We start from the raw sequence: 20,358 nt of genomic DNA, 5'->3' as shown, positions 1-20,358 counted from the left end.
ACTAGTTAAACACCCCACCCCCCTTTGAAGCTGTATCCTGGGCACACACCACTCTGCCCTCTGGACCTACCCCTAGTATAAGGTGCACCCATTAGGTTAGATTTAGCCTTTAGTCTAGAGAAATTGTAATTTCATTTTGCATAGTTTGTGGTTAAGTTAGGTTTAGAAAATTGCTTGCATTGTACTCTGTAAGTTAGGCTTAAAGAATTGTTGCATTGTGTTTTGTTACTTGCTAATTTGTGTAGTCTTGGTTAAGTTAAATCATAGATAAGATTTTGCTGTCTTCTGTATAATTTTCTCTCTGCTGTTTAAACTTGCAGCCTGTCTGCTCTCTGTGTCTCCCTAAGTTTAAATCTCCCTCCTCCCTCTCTGTTCCACCACGTGCTCCTCTTCCCCTATCCCCCAACCTCACTCCTCTACCACTGCCTTTCTCTCTCTCTCTCTTTTAATCCCTTCCCCCACGTGCTCACCCCGCTCCTGCTGCTGCCAAACCTCAATTGTATTACTGAAGTCTAGCATAAAACCCCATTGGTTACCCTTTTTCTCTCTAACACCCCTCACATTTTACATTTACACCACTGTGACATATTTTTACCTAGAGTTGTTGGTTATTTAACACATTTTACCCATAACTGTTAGTTGGTTATATGCTGCTGTGACACACCCTTTACATAGAAACTGTTAGCTACCTGTTACATTTATACTTCAGTGTTAATTGGTTACCAACTGTATTGTACCCCACTATTGAAACCCCTTATCCTATTTACTAAAAGAAACCCCTCCCCAATTGTCTACCTTAACAAACCCCATACCCCTCACTATTACATTTTTCCTGTTTTTGCATTTTCTTAATAAAGTTTATTTTACACCCCACCAGTGCAGTAGTTGTCCCCCAAGATCCCCTACCTGCTGGCAGGGTCAGTACTCACCACTCAAAAATGATAGCTAAGTTTTCCAGCAGTAAATATACCATAATTAGTCTTTTGTATTCCCAGATTCTCCACACATAAAATTAAGACACTGAATTCTTTGTCTACTTATAACACTAAGGGGGGAAAAAAGCAAAAAACAGAACTCCCCTTAGAATATTTTCAGAAGTGTTTCTGACAATATACTGTACACATTAGCATTATCCAACAGGTCACAAGCCTTGCAGCTTCTTTCTCTCAGTGTGCACATGATATACCAGACAGCTATTCTGACATGTTTGAAATATATTTGTGCCTTCCAGCTAAGCTTGCACTTCCAATTTAGAGGCCTTAAGTAAGCTCTAGGTATTTCTGAGAGCTAATTAAAACTTCATTATTAGTACTACTTCAGTAACAACTTTCCCATTTTGATAAGAAATCCAATGACTGACAGGCACCTCTTAGTTCACTGTGCTAACACTTATTAATTAACTTGCACGGAAAACTTGGTGACCAGAACCTCTCATTAACAAGAAAAACAAAACTGAATACTGACACTAACTATTCCTTTTATGTGTCAATAATGAGAATGCTGGGGAAATGCAAGTTTAATGAGGAAGGTAAACGTCTAAAGCAAAAGAGTTTTGTTTGTTTGTTTGGGTTCTTTTGTTTTGTTTTTTAACTCTCCAGTTCTTTTTCCCTTTCAGCAGAAGGTGTGATGTTTTAAAAGACATGCAAAATTATACCCTGGAGAACAAACTGGCTATCTGGTTTCTCAAGTTGGTATTGGTAACATATGCTTCCTGTAAAAAAACTCTGCTCAGGGAGGTGAGCTACAGCACAAAACTAATCATTCTTTTTGTGGAAATAGTCTACACTACACATTGAAGAAATGCAACCTAGAGTCAGAACTAGGATTTTTCTGAGCTCTGGGGGTCTACATTTAGGGCAAAATGCCCCCAAACAATTTCTCTCTCTTTCATTAAGGAGCCTGGCAGTGTTTCCTAATCTCTCACAAGTCACTGAAAAGGAAAGTGTTTTTTTTTTTCTGTTGTCCTTTTGCTGATGCCCTCTTTTCTTGTTTGTTACATTAAATGAGGAAATGCCCACGTTGGTTGCGAGGCCGAGCTCCCCACCCTTTCGCAATATACCTCGGATCATCAAGGATAAAGACAAGACTGTCACTAGACACACTGCTGCCCTAGGCAACCATCCCTGCTCATGCTTTCAGGGAACAGGGGTGTCTAAGCCATAGCTGTCCTGGCGCAATGGCATCTGGCTATGGCTGCTGATGTTGGTCTGAGGGTGAGGGAACGACGCCACCCCCCATCCAGAAAGTTGTGCTGGGCAGTGAAAAAAGCCAACACAGAATTGTGCTATTGTGGCAGTTCTAAGTGACTGCTGTTCTTGCTAGGAAGGGGAGTGGTGCATACATTTAAAGGTGCTGGAGCTACAGCCTTGCAGGTTCAGCTTCCAGAAAAGTGCATGGGCTGGAGGTACCTTAACAAAATTGGCGGCTTTTACAGCCACCTATGCAAATCTATACTAATGCAGTTCCTGACAAAGAATAGTCAGCTTGCTAGGACTAAAAATGTCCCCTTTAGAAAGATGCCATTGGCTAAAAACTTTACTTCTCAACCCCCACTGCTGACACTTTTGCACTTCTAACCATTTTCTCCCATTCTGATGCTGGAGCTGAAAGGGGCATTTCCTAAATGGCCTAAATTAATAAGAACACTTAGTCTCTCCGAATTAGCAAGTATCTGTGCTCTCTGGAGAAATGCTTGCTGAAGTTTTGTCCTGACTCTTAGGAGCAGGGACAGCAGCTAAATCTCACCAAATTACTTGTGAAAACCCTTTGATACAAGACACTGTACACTTGCGGAAACTTGAAAACCCATCTGATTTACAAGTTAAGATGGATTCGCATATAAATCTCCAAAGAGAACCAGGCCCTTTTCTTTAAGCAAGCAATCACATTGTTAGATTTTGATCCATGATTTATTTTCAAAGGACAAGGAACACTTGATGTCTGCCCCCTCTGTTGGCCTCTTCTACAGTCTTCTGTTTCTGTGTCTGAAAGGGGAGTATGCATCAAGAGACAGCCATTGTACTACAATGAATTTATTTTCCCTACTGGGGTTTACAAGTCTATTTGATGCAACCATCATTTAGAATATACCTTGTCTAAGGAAATCCCAGCAGATCTGTTGGAAATCTTTCATGCTGTTTTATTCCAGCACTAACAGAAATATGGCAGTTGCCAGTACTTAACTAAACTACTTCTTATGGTCTGTATAGAGAATCCTAAACAAGACCATGTTTCCGCTGTTGGAATTCCTGGCTAAGTAACAATATGGTGTTTTGAAATACCTTGGGGCCAGGTGACAAACACTTTACTCCCCTTGGTAAATAGCTACTCCTATGAGAAGTCCCACTGGCTTCAATAGGACTATTTGCATGAGTAAATTTGCTCATCAGGATGACTAAAAACTCCACAATATGTCTCTTAATCCTCATTACACAATGGAATGTGGAACTGTTCATAATTCAGGTCTATTTCCCTTCAATTCTGCTCAAGAGCTCCATGTTTTGTTCTATCACTGAACCATTCTGTACTCATTCGCCATGGCATGAGAGGTATGGATCCTGCTATAATAAAGGACTTGGCATCTGTCACTCTGTATATAAGGATTAAACACAAACTCATTTCCTCCAGGCTTTGTCATGAGCCGAGATATTTCCAATGGACAGAGCTGGAAAAGGGTACAGTTTCTATTTTTTAAAATTATTTCTTGTGGCAGTGACAATAAATTCACTGAAAATAGTTAAGGCAAGCTGGCAGAATTACTGGAACCCTGCAGAAGTAGAGACTGCTAATTATTTTATCTTTGAAATCCCCAGTTATGAATGAATGACTTTTCATTGTAATCTTCATCTTTCTTTTCTACTTCCAGTCACCCATGAGGAATTAAAGGATCTAATGGCCCATTCATATAGACTCAGGCTAGGAATGTTTCAGAACTCATTAAAGGGCCTGATGATGAGCCCAGTTGAAGTAATAGAGAGTAAATTCATAATCAGCCCCAAAGTACAGTCAGACTTTGTCAGTATTTGGATGGGAAATCACCTAAGAAAACTAAGATGGTGCAGGAATTTGTACTGATAATTCTGTACGTGGTATATTCCCATCTGAGTTGACATTGAATCAATGCTTCACCTTAGTGTTTGGGAGCACTGTGCTGCTGAAGGTGTTGTCTTTCAGATTAAAGGTACAGATCACTTTGGGGCACATGACATTTTAAACAAGAGCAGGTGTGTTAAACCTGATGTTCTGGCCAAAATACAATTTGGTAATTACATTCTTCTACCTAAATTACTCCTGTCCCTGCTTATCTCTCAGGGAATTGTGAGCGTGAATTAAATAAGTAATGTTTATGTAGCACTTTGTGGTGTAAAGTGGTATTATTTTTTTCTATAGGTTGTGTAAAGATAGTTGGATAAAGGACCTCCCATCCTAAAAAGTTACACAGTGTTGCCATACTGTCTGACATGATTTCTGTATGTTCTATATATGATAGTTTGTAAATTGATTGGGGAGTCTTTTGGATAAATGAAAGTCATTATCTTTCAGCTGACAGGGAGAGCCATTTACACTTCTGGTGGTAATTGACTTGAGTATTCCAGCAAGTCTCCACCTGTGCAGCCATCCCAATGCCTTCGGTAAGACAGTGTAAATTCACTTTCTCTGCATCTTGAGTAAAGCTGGGATACTAATTACTGTGGCTGAAACTCTCAAAACAGATGGTTTTTACCACAGCTAGGAAACTTGCAGCCCAGGTTTATAAAGAATAAACCTCATCAGGCAAACCCAAATGGCTTTTTGATAGAATAACAAAATCAGTAGATGAAGGAAAAGTAGTAAATGTAACATAACTGGAACCGAGTAAACCATTTAATGCAATCTCTCATGAAGTTTTACTCCCAAAACTAATTCAAACTGACTTGGCTAGAAACACTGTCATATAGATTAAAAACAAGCAAACAGGATGAAGGACTGTTTAAAAAAAAAAAGTAATAATATCAAGATGCGAAAAGGTGTCTAACAACAAACTGTGTAAAGTGGAGTCTTACTTTATCTTTTCAGTAATAAGTTAAGAGATGCTTATGACATATTGAAGAAATTTGCAGGTGGTATTATATTAGGAGAAGTTGCAAATACCAGTTAGAATGGGGAAATTATACAAAAGTGTCTAAGTGAGGTTAGAAGTTTGGGCAGAAAAAAATAGAAAAATGAACTTCAGCTTGGAGAAATGAAAATTAATATAACTGGGAGGTAATTAATCTGAAATATCAGGTAGAAGTCTGGAAAGCAGTATCAATGAAAGAAATATAATATAGCAATTTAGACAAGGTACCGCAATACAAAATAGCACCAAAGAATGACCGTGCAATTTTGGGTTACATATGCAGACATTTCCTGTCATGGAGAAGGGCAGTATTAGTTGCTATTTACCTAGTTTTAATATGGCTGTACTTGGAAGCTTGCAGTTAAGTATGGGTACCTCCATTATCAAAAATATATGGATATATTGCTGAGAGTTGAGAACAGTAGGGGGACAAAGTTTAGGGAACTGGGGTGAGTGCTTTTGAGGAAATATTTAGATAACATTCTTAGTCTTACTAGTTAAGATAGACACAATCACCTGCACAATAAATAAGGGGAAATGAATAGCAATGGAGAAATATTTGAAGGATATTAGTCATATTGCATAATGCACTAGTAAAAAATGCTCGTGTACTATGACAATGAGGATATAAGAATCTGAACAGAAAGACAGGAAAGAAAGAAATGGGATGAAACAAGAGGATACAACTAAGGCTACATCTACACTACAAGCTAGGGGTGTGATTCCCCTGCACGTGTACACATAGTACACTCTCACTGAGTTAGCATGAGTCTAAACAATAATGTAGCTGTGGCAGTCCAGCCTGCCACAGTGGAGGTATGGCTTAGCTCTGCTGAGTACGTACCCATCAGTTTCTGGCAGGTTTGCACTCAGCATGGCTGAGCCATGCCTTTGCTGCTGCTACCCATGCTACCACAGCTATACTGCTGTTTCAACTTACATCAACCAAAGTTTATAGTGTAGACATGGCCTTAGAGTCTGTTTGTTTCTGTCATAAAAGGACCTTCAGTCAGCTGTCTCCTTCTCCTAGTTGCCTGTCCTTTTACTTGTGTTTATACTTTTGTGAGAATTTTCCTTAGGGTATCAAAAGCCTCATTAATATTAGACTGCTAATCAAACATTCTTTCACATTGTTAATTAAGTTTCTGATCCCCCAAGTCAAGAGTGGGTCCTCCCCAATTAGCATTTGCAGATCAAATTTTCTTTGCTCATATCAAAGACTTCTTTTGAATCCCTCATAAAGGTTTATTGAATACCCCATTAAGAATTTCCTCCTAAATGTTGTTTGGTGTCTTCCCAAAGGCTAGTCACCTCCTGCCTGTGGATTTGAGCAAATGCTCCCTATTGAATAAGGTTTGTTAGCATTTTAATCACCTACTCATCTCAGGGAGTTCCTTTGTTTCTCTGGCTGAATGGTTGATTTAACATATATCTTTCAGACCTGATCTCAAATTCATCATTCGTTAATACTTGCAATTTATATTGGACAATCAAGGCTGAGATTGTTACACTCAGGCTACATCATTCTTAGTGAAACGGCAGAGAAGATAAAAGGGAAGATTTCTTACAATGCAACAAAACACAAGGCTCAGCTAATTAATGGCCTCCAATGAGGGTTGAGCCAATTCTTGTTTTTCCACAAGGTCTACAGCAATGTGCTGTGCTATCGCACAGCAACACAAAATTGCACACTTCTTAAGCAAACCCCCAAGTGTCTGCAAATAGATACACATATTAGTCACTAATCTATAGGAAAGTTTGTAACAAAATTATTTTTCTGGTTTGGAAACCTAAGTTTGGCCAAGTTTCAAGTAATGTACAGTACTCCAAGTTTAGGTGCTATATTTTACATTACACAATCAATGGTCCAAATTTCACTCTCAGTCACCTAGATGTACTCATTTATTTCCAATGAGAATTTCACCTACTTAATGGAGCAAGATTTGGCTCAGTACTGTACATTAAAATTGTATCTAATCAAACTCCAAGGTATTTAACACAGATGTAAGTGATTTAGAAAACAACTCTGCTCTTGATATACAAATTTAAATCAAGAGGCAGCATATAAATAATCTGAAAATCTTCATTTTCTCCCCTCCAGATTTTCTCCCACTTTAATCTTTTCATAGTGGTACAGCCCCATCATCTACTGTGGGATCCCACTGACAAAGCCACTTCAAGTTTTTGATAGCACCAGCCTGCTGACAAATTTGACTTATTACAATAATAGTTGTATTTGTAACAGAATTTGCTGCCAATACCACTGTCCTTTTCTTCTCTTAGCCTCAATTAAAACAAAACAAACAAACAAAAACAATGCTCATTTTGTGCTGACTACAATTTGAGCCTCCAGAAGTCACTTTTCAGGTCAATTATTTTGTTAGTGACAGAGAGTTCCTGAGCAGGATTGTTTGATGTATTCTGGCACAGAGTTCTCTGTTCCTTTACTATATGAAGGCCCAGCTAATGGGCAAGAAGATAACACTACCAAACAGGTCCCACAAACTGCATGTTTCCTTTAATTAAGAAGAGCAAGAGAGAGCATTTGCCTCAAGCTAGCTTCAGACACAAGGGCAAAAAGAGTCCTTTCAGCAGCAGAACCATCCTCGACAATAGCTGGAGACTGGACTTGGGAGTGTGAGTTAGAAAAAAACTCCATTCTTCAAAATGCCCATCTATTAGTTATACCAGCAATAACTTGTTAAACAGAGGTGAACTAGAGGCAGAAAGATATCTGGAATTAAGCTAGCGCTCAAGCAAGACACAAACACTGCAGTGATAATGGTGATACTGAGATATGATATTATACAGCTTACTTTTAAATGATGACTCCAGAGACTAGGGACTACAGGAAAACTAGAGGATGTGGCATAGCTAGCTGATAACACTGCTAGTAAAAATAAAGTATGTTGTCTGCCCCTTAACAAGGGGACTTCATTACCACTGTACATCGCTGGGATTCTTTATTTACTTATGGGCTAGTGTGAAATTGCATCAGTGGTTATTGCATTGTCAGTGAAGTGCTGATCAATCAAATATTTAGTTTTGTGGGCTTGTAGGTGCTACCACCAAACTACCACCAACTATCCTGCTGCTATTTGGTTCAGAGGGACACATTTGACACCCACAAGTTTTTGCTTTTATAAGAAAATAAGCGAGTGAAGTCATCGCACTCTCATTGAAAAATAATTTTCAAAAATCCCTTGTCTCTTCTCTTTGTTTTGGCTTATTCCCAGTCATGTAATTTACTTTTAAAAAAGCTCAACAGTTGGTCAGAAAATTACCTATATGAAATGATGTGCTAATAGTAATATGGCCAAATTCTCTGCCTGCATAACTCCACTGAAGCTGTTTACTTGCTATTCAGCATTTTGGATAACAAGCATATAAAAATATCAGTACATTAAAAATGCCAATACATAAAACATGGCTAATGTTCCATAATACAACAGAGATAAAAAAAATCAATAAAAATATCCCTAACAAACAGGATACAAGCTCACATGGGATAACAAATGCTGTTGGAACGATATGCAATATACTATTTCTTGCTACTTCTAGGGAAAAAAGCCTTCTAATGTAGATTTACAGTGTATTTTATTACAGCTGTAATTCATGCCAGAATTTAATCTCTCTGTGTGCATGTCAGTGTTTAAGGTAGCCCAACACCTTCCCGTTATAACACTCTGTTTTGGGTTGCTTTTAACTTTGTCAAAACTTTACTATTTGGCATGACATTTTCCATGCCTCAGACTAAATGTTTCTTGAAAGTTTCAGCTGAATTGCTTCAGTCACATCCAAGAATGAAAGTTGTGGAAAAAAAATCTTAAATCTATTTCACTGAGAAGTTCTAATGCTCTGGAGCAGGGACTTGAAATTTGGCAAGAGGACTGTCTTTGTGTCAGGGATGGGTCTTTTGCTCCTCCAGTGAGAAATGGACTAAATTTGGCCAAGTTATAAACCTTCACAAAATTGTAGTTTGCACATGCTCAGTAATGAATTTGGGAGCTACATTCTCTGAAGATTCCATTTGAACTTAAGATACTCCCACCCTAGATGAAGCAGCCTGGCTAGGATTCAGAAGGGACAAGAGCTGGACCTGGGGCAGGGATTGAAACAAGGAGCTGAGGGTCAGAAACTGAGCTATGATGAAGAGCTGGAGTGGCAAAAACTGGGTCAAAGAGCTGGGAGTTGGAGAGGGGAAGCAACAGGGCTGATGGCATTTCTGGAGATTTTTCACTTTTTTTTTTTAAACCCAACGAAATTACACACACAAAACTGCATTAAAAAACATTAAGGTTGCAAAATCAAGTATTAACAAGGTAGGAAATACCAGAGAACTATCTAACACATTTGTAAACAGTTCTTTTTTACATTCATTCTACATAGACTTTGTACAATAGTGTTTGTATAAACGGTTTATCCGCATTCATTTGGAATGACATATATTTCACTTGTGGCTTTGCCACTCAATAATAGGGACAACCTTATCATACAGGAATGAAACCATTAAACCACCCTCCCACTGTGTATTCTTTTATATTACATAATTTATATTAGCACAGCACAAGGGTCTGAAATCTCCATTGTAACTCATTGGCTCTGCCACCAATCCTGCAGGAGGAAATTTCTTTTAAGCGGGTTTAATAACCAGGGCATGTGGTTTTTTTTTATATACGCACACAGTATTCTAAACACAAGAATATGGGATTTATCATACTGGATCAAACCCACAATCCATCAAGTTCAGCATATTGCCTCTAGCAGTTGTCAGAATCTAATGCTTTACAGGAACCTAAAAGACCCTGTCAAATACAGCACTAAGCTATTCATGCAACACTTTACATGGGGGAAAGATTCATTCTTGAACTTCGCCGTCAAGTCATGCTCTGAGGCATGAGATTTACTGATGTTGATTTGATTGTGTCTATCTTAACTAGTAAGACTAAGAATGTTATTGTGGCTGATGCTTTGGTGCCAGCTGGCATATGTTTTTTACAGGGATCCCCTGGATTGGTATCTGTATAAAAAGTTCACCAAAGGGTGATGTTTAACTCTACTCAGAGCCAGTAGCCCACTGATTGCCATAATCATTGCAATATTTGAGGAGTTATGTATTGTCACGGAGTGTGGGGGGACACAAGGCCCAGCACCCCCGGCTTCCTGCGATTCACCATGACTCTCAGCCAGCCAGTAAAGCAGAAGGTTTATTTAGACGACAGGAATACAGTCCAAGACAGGTCTTGCAGGCACAGACAACAGGATCCCACTCAGTTAGGTCCATCTTGGGGTCCCAGGGTGCCCCAGCCCCCTTGCGAGGTCAGAGCCCCATCTGCCTCCCAGCCAGCTCCTCCAGCCAGCTCCTGAAACTCTGCCTTCAGCGACCCCTCCCACAGCCTTTGTTCAGTTTCCCGGGCAACGGTGTCACCTGGCCTCTAACCCCTTCCTGGGTTCTCATGTTACATGCTCAGGTATTCTCCGTCAGTGAGTCTCCCATCCCCCAATGCAGACTATCCTAGCCACACTCCCCTGTCAGCATTCAAAGACCACAGTAAGAACAGTCTCAGTTCGTCACATGTATCTATACTGAAAATAATGTTCTTAAGGTCTTGAAGTTAAGACAAGTATCAGGAGGTAGCCGTCTTAGTCCGTATCCACAAAAACAATGAGGAGTCCGGTGGCACCTTAAAGACTAACAGATTTATTTGGTCATAAGCTTTCATGGGTAAAAACCCCACTTCTTCAGATGCATGGAGTGAAAATCACAGATGCAGACATTATACTGACACATGAAGAGAAGGGAATTACCTCACAAGTGGAGAACCAGTGTTGACAGGGCCAATTCAATCAGGGTGGATGTAGTCCACTCCCAATTATTGATGAGGAGGTGTCAATACCAGGAGAGGTAGAGTTGCTTTTGTAGTGAGCTAGCCGCGCCCAGTCCCTATTCAAGCCCAAATTAATGGTGTTAAATTTGCAAATGAATTTAGTTCTGCAGTTTCTCTTTGAAGTCTGTTTCTGAAGTTTTTTTGTTCAATTATGGCTACTTTTAAATCTGTTATAGAATGTCCAGGGAGATTGAAGTGTTCTCCTACTGGCTTTTGTATGTTACCATTCCTGATATCTGATTTGTGTCCATTTATTCTTTTACGTAGAGAATAAATATACTATATTATTCTCCTATCCTTGGGAGCACTGGGAACTATTGACTTTATGACTATAAACTCTATATAGCTTTGAAAATGCCGTTTTAGAGCAACTTATCTTTAATGTGTTCTCCTAATGCTGTCCTCTCCTCCCCCGTTTTTTAAACAGCAACAAAGAAAAAAGAAAGCGGTAGGCTTCAAGGGAACAGGAAAGGTATTAGTGCAACCAAGTATGCTCACTTTATAGTAAATCTATGATACTGAGCAATAAAGCAAGAAAATTCAAATGTAAGACTGAACCTATCCTTAACTAACCTCAACCACTTCCATAACTCACCCTTTCATAAATATTGCAACAGTGTGTGAAAGTGTAAGTCACATCAAACACTGATCTCAGACCCCAAAAATATCTCAGCACAGTGAGGTGAGCCAAGGAGAGAAGGACAATGAGTTAAAGAGTCAGCTCCAGCCTCAGCTTTGATTTTTTTTCCTTTTAAGGCACCTTACCCTGCACATTCAACTGGAGGCCTTTGCACAAAAGACTTGTAAGATTAAGTGAAAAGTTTGTATCTCAGCCTTAGCATAGCTTCAACATAATCCTTTTTTGTATTTGCTTTACTATTAAAGGACACGGCTTCCTATAATCCAAGTTTATAAAACATATGAAGCATGATGTGACAGACGGGGAAACGTCCTGCAATATCTTTGGGAGACCATATTGTATTAAGTGTATGAATTGTTCATGCCTCATTGTGGGCCTGGGATTGTAGGCACTCCATAGCAGGGAGGGGAACCATAGCTCATCCAGGAAGTGAAAACAGTAAGGGTGAGCAAGGCAAATCACGCAGGTTCTTTGATAACTCATGGGGGGTGGGGGAGGTCCCAGAGGACTAGAGAAGAGCAAACATAGTACCTATTTTAAAATGGGGAACAAAGAGGTCCTGGGGACCTATAAACCTGTCAGTCTATCTCTGATCCCTGAAAAGAAACTGGAGCAAATTATTAAACAATCAATTTGTAAACACCTAGAGGATAATAGGGTATAAAGAATATCCAAGATGGATTTGTCAAGAACAAAATGATGCCAAATCACAGTAATTATCTTTGACAGGGCTACTGACCTAGTGGATGGGGAGAATCAGTAGATGTGATATATCTTGATTTTAGTAAGGCTTTTGAGACAGTCCCACATGACATTCTCATAAGCAAACTAGGGCAATGTGGTCTAGAAGAAATAACTATCAGATGGGTGCACAACTGTTTGAAAGACTGTATTCAAAGTAACAAATTTATTAGAGCATAAGCTTTCGTGGGCTACAACCCACTTCTTCGGATGCATATAGAGTGAAACATATATTGAGGAGATATATATACACACATACAGAGAGCATGAACAGGTGGGAGTTGTCTTACCAACTCTGAGAGGCCAATTAAGTAAGAGAAAAAAAAAACTTTTGAAGTGATAGAACACTTTAACCTGTCTGGTCATTCTATGACAGACCTGCGGGTGGCTATCTTAAAACAGAAAAACTTCAAAAACAGACTCCAACGAGAGACTGCTGAGCTGGAATTGATATGCAAACTAGACACAATCAACTCAGGATTAAATAAGGACTGGGAATGGCTGAGCCATTACAAACATTGAATCTATCTCCCCTTGTAAGTATTCTCACACTTCTTATCAAACTGTCTGTACTGAGCTATCTTGATTATCACTTCAAAAGTTTTTTTTTTCTCTTACTTACTTGGCCTCTCAGAGTTGGTAAGACAACTCCCACCTATTCATGCTCTCTGTATGTGTGTATATATATCTCCTCAATATATGTTTCACTCTATATGCATCCGAAGAAGTGGGTTGTAGCCCACGAAAGCTTATGCTCTAATAAACTTGTTAGTCTCTAAGGTGCCACAAGTACTCCTGTTCTTTTTGAGGATACAGACTAACACGGCTGCTACCCTGAAATCTGTATTCAAAGTGTACTTATCAGTGGTTTGCTGTCAAACTGGGAGACTTATATTGGAAATAGGGATGGCTTCTGATAAGCTTTTAGCTTGCATGTAGGTTCTTCTATTGGTTTTATATGCTTTCTCTGTAATGCTTTTATCTTAAGACTAAAAGTGCTTTCTTAGAAGAAGGTGCATGGTAACTTGTAACTGATGAAAATATACTGGTCATAGCCCTTGTAGTGAAAGCAATGCACTGGCAAATGGCCTTAAAGATAGATTGGCTTGCTGGAGATATTGCCATATAAGGTAGGGTCCAATGCAGCCTTAAAACCCCTGGTCAGAAGGAAATGAGACAGGTTTCCCCCTAGGAGAGGTGCCTTTGAGTGGGTGTCCTTGAGGGACCACAGAAGGGAAATAAAGGTGCAGTTACCCTGAAACTGTGACACATGGATTATAACCCAGTAATGAACATATGTATAAAGAGACATTTAAAAATAATGACCGATCAGGACCATAACACTTTACTGGGTAAACTTGCATTTAGTATCATATGTTTCCATACTACAGAGTATCATGCTGTTAAGAAATATAATGAGAGCTCACCTTGCATTGTATTATGAGTTTCTTTCTTTGCTAGTTGGAGATGGGGTATAAACATGTTTTTTTAATATGGAGTAAGAGCTTATGTGATGCAATTGTAATTTGACATGATGCATTATTTTTCTATGGGCTCAGCTGTGTGACCCTTTCTCAAGATGGGAAACACCTGTTCACAAGGACGGTCATTGGAATTATTGGGGCTACTTATGAGATAGTGCTCACCAAGGGCGTGTTAGCAAATTAAGTGGGTCCACATATTAACTAACACAATGGTAAACACAATTCAGCACAATGACTGTCATGTTTAACATTAGGTCAGCTCATTGGACAAACCCTAAAGTGTCGGCTCAGCAAAGTTAATAGGTAGACACTAGGGATAGCTATAACAAGTTTACACAAAGAGAGTTTTTGGTCTATACTGAGCATTTAGCATCATGTTAGACAACACATTCTCTCATGATAAGAATTACCAACATAAGAAAAGATTCCACAATCAAGCCGGAAAGATTAATATGGAAGAATTTTGTACTCTTATGCTAGCTCAGTGAAGTTCTGAGAGTTTACATAATATCAATTTAGTAATGTTTAACTTATGCATATTTACATATGTGATGGGCATATTTTAGGGTTGGAAAAATAAATCAGAAAGTATTTTGCTGCTATCAGCTACAATTTGAACTGACTTATACTAGTATATATCCAGAGTAACTCTCTTGACTTGAACAGAGTTGCACTGGGCTTATGCTGGTGTAACAGATCAGAATATGGCCCTATATGTTTATATAATCTGCTGATTAATTATAATATTGAAGTCATTGGGAATTAAGCACATGCTTACAGTTAAGCACATGCTTAAGTATCTTCCTGAATAGGGATCTATATTAATTGGCAAATTCTATATTGCCCATAGTCCTATGAAGAGACCCAGCGCTTTGTGAAACTGTGGTGGTTTATTTAAGAAATTCCCGAGTAATGAGACAACTTAACAATAATTCGACAAATACTGCACTGGTGTTTTCCTGGCCTGAGCCTGACCTGTTTAAATTTTACAGTGTGAATTTAGTGCTTGTGAAAGGCATTGGATTAAGAGGTTTGAAGTTATCTAGATAGCCCCAGACAGATACCAGGTCCGCAGTAGTCTTCTTAAATTCCCCCTCAGAACACATTTCTGTGAAACCTATCAGAGTTAATCCACCACCCAAAGAAGTGCTTTTTTATTTATTTATTTTATGTATTTAGTTCCAGAAAATAAGTGAAATATTGCTTCACCCAAAGTCCGGTCTCACAATGCTTTATGTCTCATGTTTCTATTTGGGCCCTGATCCTGCAAACACGTATGTATATGTTTAGCTTCACTGATCTGAGCAGTCCCATTGATTTAAAAATTAAGCACTGAGAATTTGCAGGACTGGGAACTTACACTGCAATCATCTCAAGGCAGGGGCCTTTTCTTCTCCATTTTATATATATTACAAGCACACTATTGGCTCTCCACAAATAAAATAGAATACTAATCTTCACAGAGGGTCAGATTTTGAATGGTACAATATTTCACACACATAAGCCCTCATGTATCCTAGCAAGTCAATGTTTGTGGAAGCAAACCATTACTTATTTGTGTGCATTAGGTTTGCATATGAGGAATGGTTCACACAAAATTGCACATTTAAAAAGGTCCCTCTCATAATTGCATAATCTTTCCCATCCCAGCCCAGTGCTATGTCTGTCCTGGAGAAACCATCTTCAGGTGGTTCAGACTGCCAACAAGGGTTCTGAGTGGTTCTGGTTTTTGTGATGCATGTATAAAAGTTATTAAATCCTGTTAGGTGGCAATAACCTAGTCACTGTCACTTGGGGCTGGATTTGAACTGGAGACCTGGAAGTGCAAAGATGGTCCTAGGGTGACCAGATCACCCAGGTCAAATATCGGGACGCGGGGGCGTGGCAAAAAAAAAAACAGGTGGCAGAGAAAAAAAAAACAAACCCTCCTCCACAAGTGCTGGAGGGAGGCCCCGAAGACGCAGGGGGAGCAAGGTGCCGTTCCCCTGCGGGACCCGAGCGGAATGGGGGGGCTGGGGCCTGCTGCCCCCACTCCGGGTCCGCCACAGGATTGCACCAGCTGGGCAGCAGCCCAGACGCGACTGGCCAGGGGCTGGGAACGCGGAGCATGCGCGCTGGGTCGCCACAGCAGGCCCAGGCTCGGGGGGTTGGGCCCGGGCGCCAGAACCGCAGCTGCCGAGCTTAGCCATCGGCCGCTTCCTCCCCCCGTGGCAGTGGGATCTGCAGCAGCGGCTGCTCCTGAGTCCCGCTGCCCGGGGGGGAGAACAGCCGCCGCCTGGCCCTGCGGGCCGCCCCCCTACTCTCCCTACCGCCCGACTGAGTCCTGCCTGCTCGGGGCCAGGCCGGACTCTCACTCACCCTGGCCCCGCGCTCCCCCTGTGTCTCCCGGGCCTCCTTCCAGCACTTGTGGAGGGAGGAGGAATGGTGAGCCTGGGGAAGAGGCGGGCATTCGGGGAGGGAGCCAATGGGGGAAGAAGGGGGCGGAGTCGGAGCGGGGGTGGGGGGGCAAGGACTTCCGGGCTCCGGATCATTTGCTTGTTTGTGCAGTGTCCCGACCTAACATCGGTCGGGATGCGGGACAAACAAGCAAATATCGGGACAGTCCCGATAAAATCAGGACGTCTGGTCACCCTAGATGGTCCCCCAGGGACTCCCAAGGGAAGGGTGAACCAGAGTGAAAGAGAACATGGGTAGGGTTTTTATATATATATCTGTGTACTTATTGTGATATTAAGTAAAGAGCAACAATGTGTTAAATGCATCAGCAAAGTGTGCCTGTGTGTTATATGCCACACCTATCACATACCCTCTGAGAGAGTTAAACTGTGACCCAGAAGGCTCCCACCTTTGGTGGGACACTAGAAGAGAGTGTGTTTAAGCTACAGTGGGAATATGAGGAGTCAGTACAGGTTCAACAGGAGACAGCGTTCAATAGACAACTGCACTCCAAGACCGTCCCTAGGGACCCCATGATTCAGGAAGTACCTGGGCTCTATTCAGATTCCGGAGGCTTAGAACACCAGAGGCTGAATTCCCCTTACAGCAGTCTGGTGGGCTGCTGGCAGGAAGAGCCCGACCACATCTTTGGCAATTACTCACTGTACCTTTGAGGTCAAATACAGTGTAAAGTGTGCATAGTTTATGAAGTGTTGTCCCATTCCTTGATACTGTAATGTCATATACATATATTGATATATATTGAGCTATGTAATATATGTGTATGTTCATATGCAAATTAGGGACATGCAAATTGCCGGAGAGGCCCTTGGGGTTGCAACATTTAAATTCCCCTGACAGAGAACCATGTGTAGAAACCTTGGTCAGCCATAATATTGCAGAAATATTTTAACACAACATAACCTAAAGTACTAAATTAAAAATACATCCCATAATAGCATATTTCCTAATGTAATGGAAAGAGGACAATTACTTAAGAGATAGCAAAATTAATTACAACAAAGGTATTCATTAACAGTGGAGGCCGTTAACATTTCTAAACATCATAACTTCTTAAATCTTCAAATAATTACCTTTACTTTTTTTTAAATAAAATATTTGCTACAGTATGTTAGCTTATGCCAGAGTATGTTTTATTTACCTGGTAACAGCAGCAAAATATCAATATCTCTCAACACTAAAAGATCAAGGGTGTCAGATAGCAGATTTTTTTATCATATGTTGACCTTTTGCTATAATGAAAGTCATGTGTAAATCTAATTGCACAATATATGTACATACTGTAATCTGCGAAAAGGGTTTGCTTTTCATGAGGTAGTCCTAGGGGGATAAGGGAGGAGGAAAAGGTGCTTTTCCCAAGTAAAACTGCTACAGGATATTTTGTTAAATGTTAGCCAGTGCCAAACTGGATATATGGAGAGAGAGACAATGTGTCAGTTCTGAGAGTGTATGTGTATATATTAAGCAACATATATTTTCAAAGTTGGGGAAATATATTCACATTTAATGCATCCGGACAAGTGGCCTAATTTCAGGAGAAGCTGGGCACAGCTGCCACAACTGATCTAGATGTTTTACATGCCCAAGTTTTCAGAAAATTAAACGGATTGAATGCCTAAATATGGATGTAGGAGCCTAACTTTAGGCACCTAAATTTAAAATTTTGGTAGTTTTATACAGACACATATTCCTCAGGATAAGAACCAAGTATCTGAAAGGAACCCCTAAGAAAAGAATGCCTGAACAACAATGCATTGTTATGTGCTCTGGCTGAAATCTCCCTCCACTGCCCCAAAGGGACAATTAGCCCCTGTGCAGAGGCACTTCACTCCCACTTAATCCTATCTTGAAGATTTGTATGGAACATAAGGATGCATTGGCTTGGTGTTGGCCCTCTGCATAGAGGTGTTTCTCACCCTCTGTTATATAAAGTGTGTGCTGAATTAATATCCTTTATCATTTGCTCTAGGATATCACACTAGTGTTATTTACCTGGCTCTCATAGTTAGGCAGAGGAAGACTATGCAGCAGAAATCATAATGTCCCATAATCAGCATCCCATACAAAGACCAGCCCCATTCCCAGAATGTAAATGTACATCTCTTATGCAACCTAACACAATGATATATAGTACTAGGTGTGGGGATGTATCATCCCTACACCAACCTAATGGAAAGTTCCATGAGGAGGTAAGGGTCACGATGGGACACTTGCCAGGCAACAAATCATGGCCTTATGTAAGGAACGGTTGAACCAATCGGTGTGGGGCTATACATGTGATAAACACATGATTCTCCTTCTTGTCCAATCCGTAGATGTATTATTATAGCCTAATTGTGTTATGTAATGTTGAGAAAAAACTATAAAAGAAAGCTTTCAATAAACAGAATTCGGATTCAGCTTGCAACCACATTGGTCGTGTGCTTTATCCGCTCCGCATGGAACCCCACAAATGGTGACCCCGACGTGATTCGGCTTGGACATCAAGGCAGCCAGGACTTTGCCCAGAGTGAGCTAGCAGAGATCATACTAGACACAGCCGCCAGTGGAGCAGGGATCAATGTTCTCAGACAGTAGACCCAACAGGTGTTGTCTCAGAAGCTGAGCAAAGAGAAAGCAGATCCAACCAGAAAAAGGATCTGAGAGGTCAGACTCTATGTCATCTCTCATGAAGAAACTGGAACAATTGAATTTAGATATTGAAAAGGCTCTCAGTGCTGGCTCTTCTCCTTCCAGCACTCCTTCTACCAAAAAGCGCAAACAGCCGTGCTCTGTTAAGGTGGAGACAGGCCTTCTTCACAAAGATCATCAGAGAAAGGGAATCTGTGGGAATAAGAGGGCAGGCTACCAAGATTTAGATGGTTTGCCAAGCTCAGTGTCAACTGGAACACGACCAAAAACTGAACATGGTTTGAGAAAAGGCAGAGGTGGCAGCCGCGGCAGGAGGTACCGGAGGATACCGGCTCCTGGTCGTCCGAGAGAGACGTTCGTGAGCTCACAGCCGACTGAAGCGTTCGGTGAGAAAAGGCGGAGGTGGCAGCCGCAGCAGGAGGTACCGGAGGATACCGGCTCCTGGTCGTCCGAGAGAGATGTTCGTGAGCTCACAGCCGACTGAAGCGTTCGGTGAGAAAAGGCGGAGGTGGCAGCCGCGGCAGGAGGTACCGGAGGATACCGGCTCCTGGTCGTCCGAGAGAGATGTTCGTGAGCTCACAGGTGAGCGGCTGCATTTAAAAAAAATGGGCTCTGCTTTGTCTGCAGAGGAGGAGACGGTGCATGATTTTTTATTACGCATCGCTGAAAAGCGGGGAGAGAAGCTTCCCTCTGACGCGTTGTCCCGTTTGTTGAAATGGGGGCAGAGACGCGGGTTTTTTGTTACTCCTGATACTGTCTTTGATAAGGCAGTCTGGGAAAGTCTAGGCTCTGACCTCTGGGAGTCGGTCTCTCACGGCAACAAGGAGGCCGTGTCATTGAGCCAAATATGGTGCAAATCTAAGAAACTAATAGAGACGCTTGCGGCAAAAGCCGAGGTCCAGTCGGCCATTAATAACCTCTTTCGGCCAAAAGAGGAGCCGCCTTATGTGTTGCCGATGGGAGCCCGTGAGTTCTTTGGGGGTGAGGACACTATCATACCACTCATCCTCAGTGCACCCGAAGTTGATCCTAGTATCGTCCCGTTACCGGACGACCCCGCGAATAAAATGAAGGTCTCGAGCCCAAAAGGGGATAAGTTACAAGAATTTCGGGCGGAAATGTACAAACAGGGCCTTCAGCTACAGGACATGCTGAATCAGTTGTCCCATTTGGCCGGTGAGAGCCATCCCCCGCAGTCCTGGAAAGAATGGCGGAGCCAGGCTTATCTAACTTTGAAAGAACATATAGGAAAAAACCACCGGATAAGATCCCTCCGGCCGTGGCTCAAGACACAAATTGCTAAAGAGCCCGACGCCGCCACGCAGAAGCCGGACGACGACCCCGCGGCACCGTACTTGCACTTGTTGTTTGCTACAACCTAGACACCTGATAATGCTGTGCTTCTATTTGTTCGGACTC

General features: G+C 41.2%; 1 protein-coding gene across 3 annotated transcripts in view; it reads right to left on the bottom strand.

The window, feature by feature from the left end:
- Positions 1-20,358, bottom strand: part of CNTNAP2 (contactin associated protein 2) — a 1,641,691-nt gene that overhangs the window by 1,034,368 nt on the left and 586,965 nt on the right. The window contains exon 1 of one of the 3 annotated variants that reach the window (XM_042842751.2): positions 930-1,053. The exons of the other annotated variants lie outside the window; for them this stretch is intronic. The gene's annotated coding sequence lies outside the window, so the exon portion shown is untranslated. Of the gene's footprint in view, positions 1-929; positions 1,054-20,358 lie in introns of those variants that run through there. 3 annotated transcript variants of the gene reach the window in all.

This window comes from Chrysemys picta, chromosome 2 (genome assembly GCF_011386835.1).
Source record: "Chrysemys picta bellii isolate R12L10 chromosome 2, ASM1138683v2, whole genome shotgun sequence".
Lineage (NCBI taxonomy): Eukaryota > Metazoa > Chordata > Testudines > Emydidae > Chrysemys > Chrysemys picta.
This window is presented reverse-complemented; position numbering and strand designations above follow the sequence as displayed.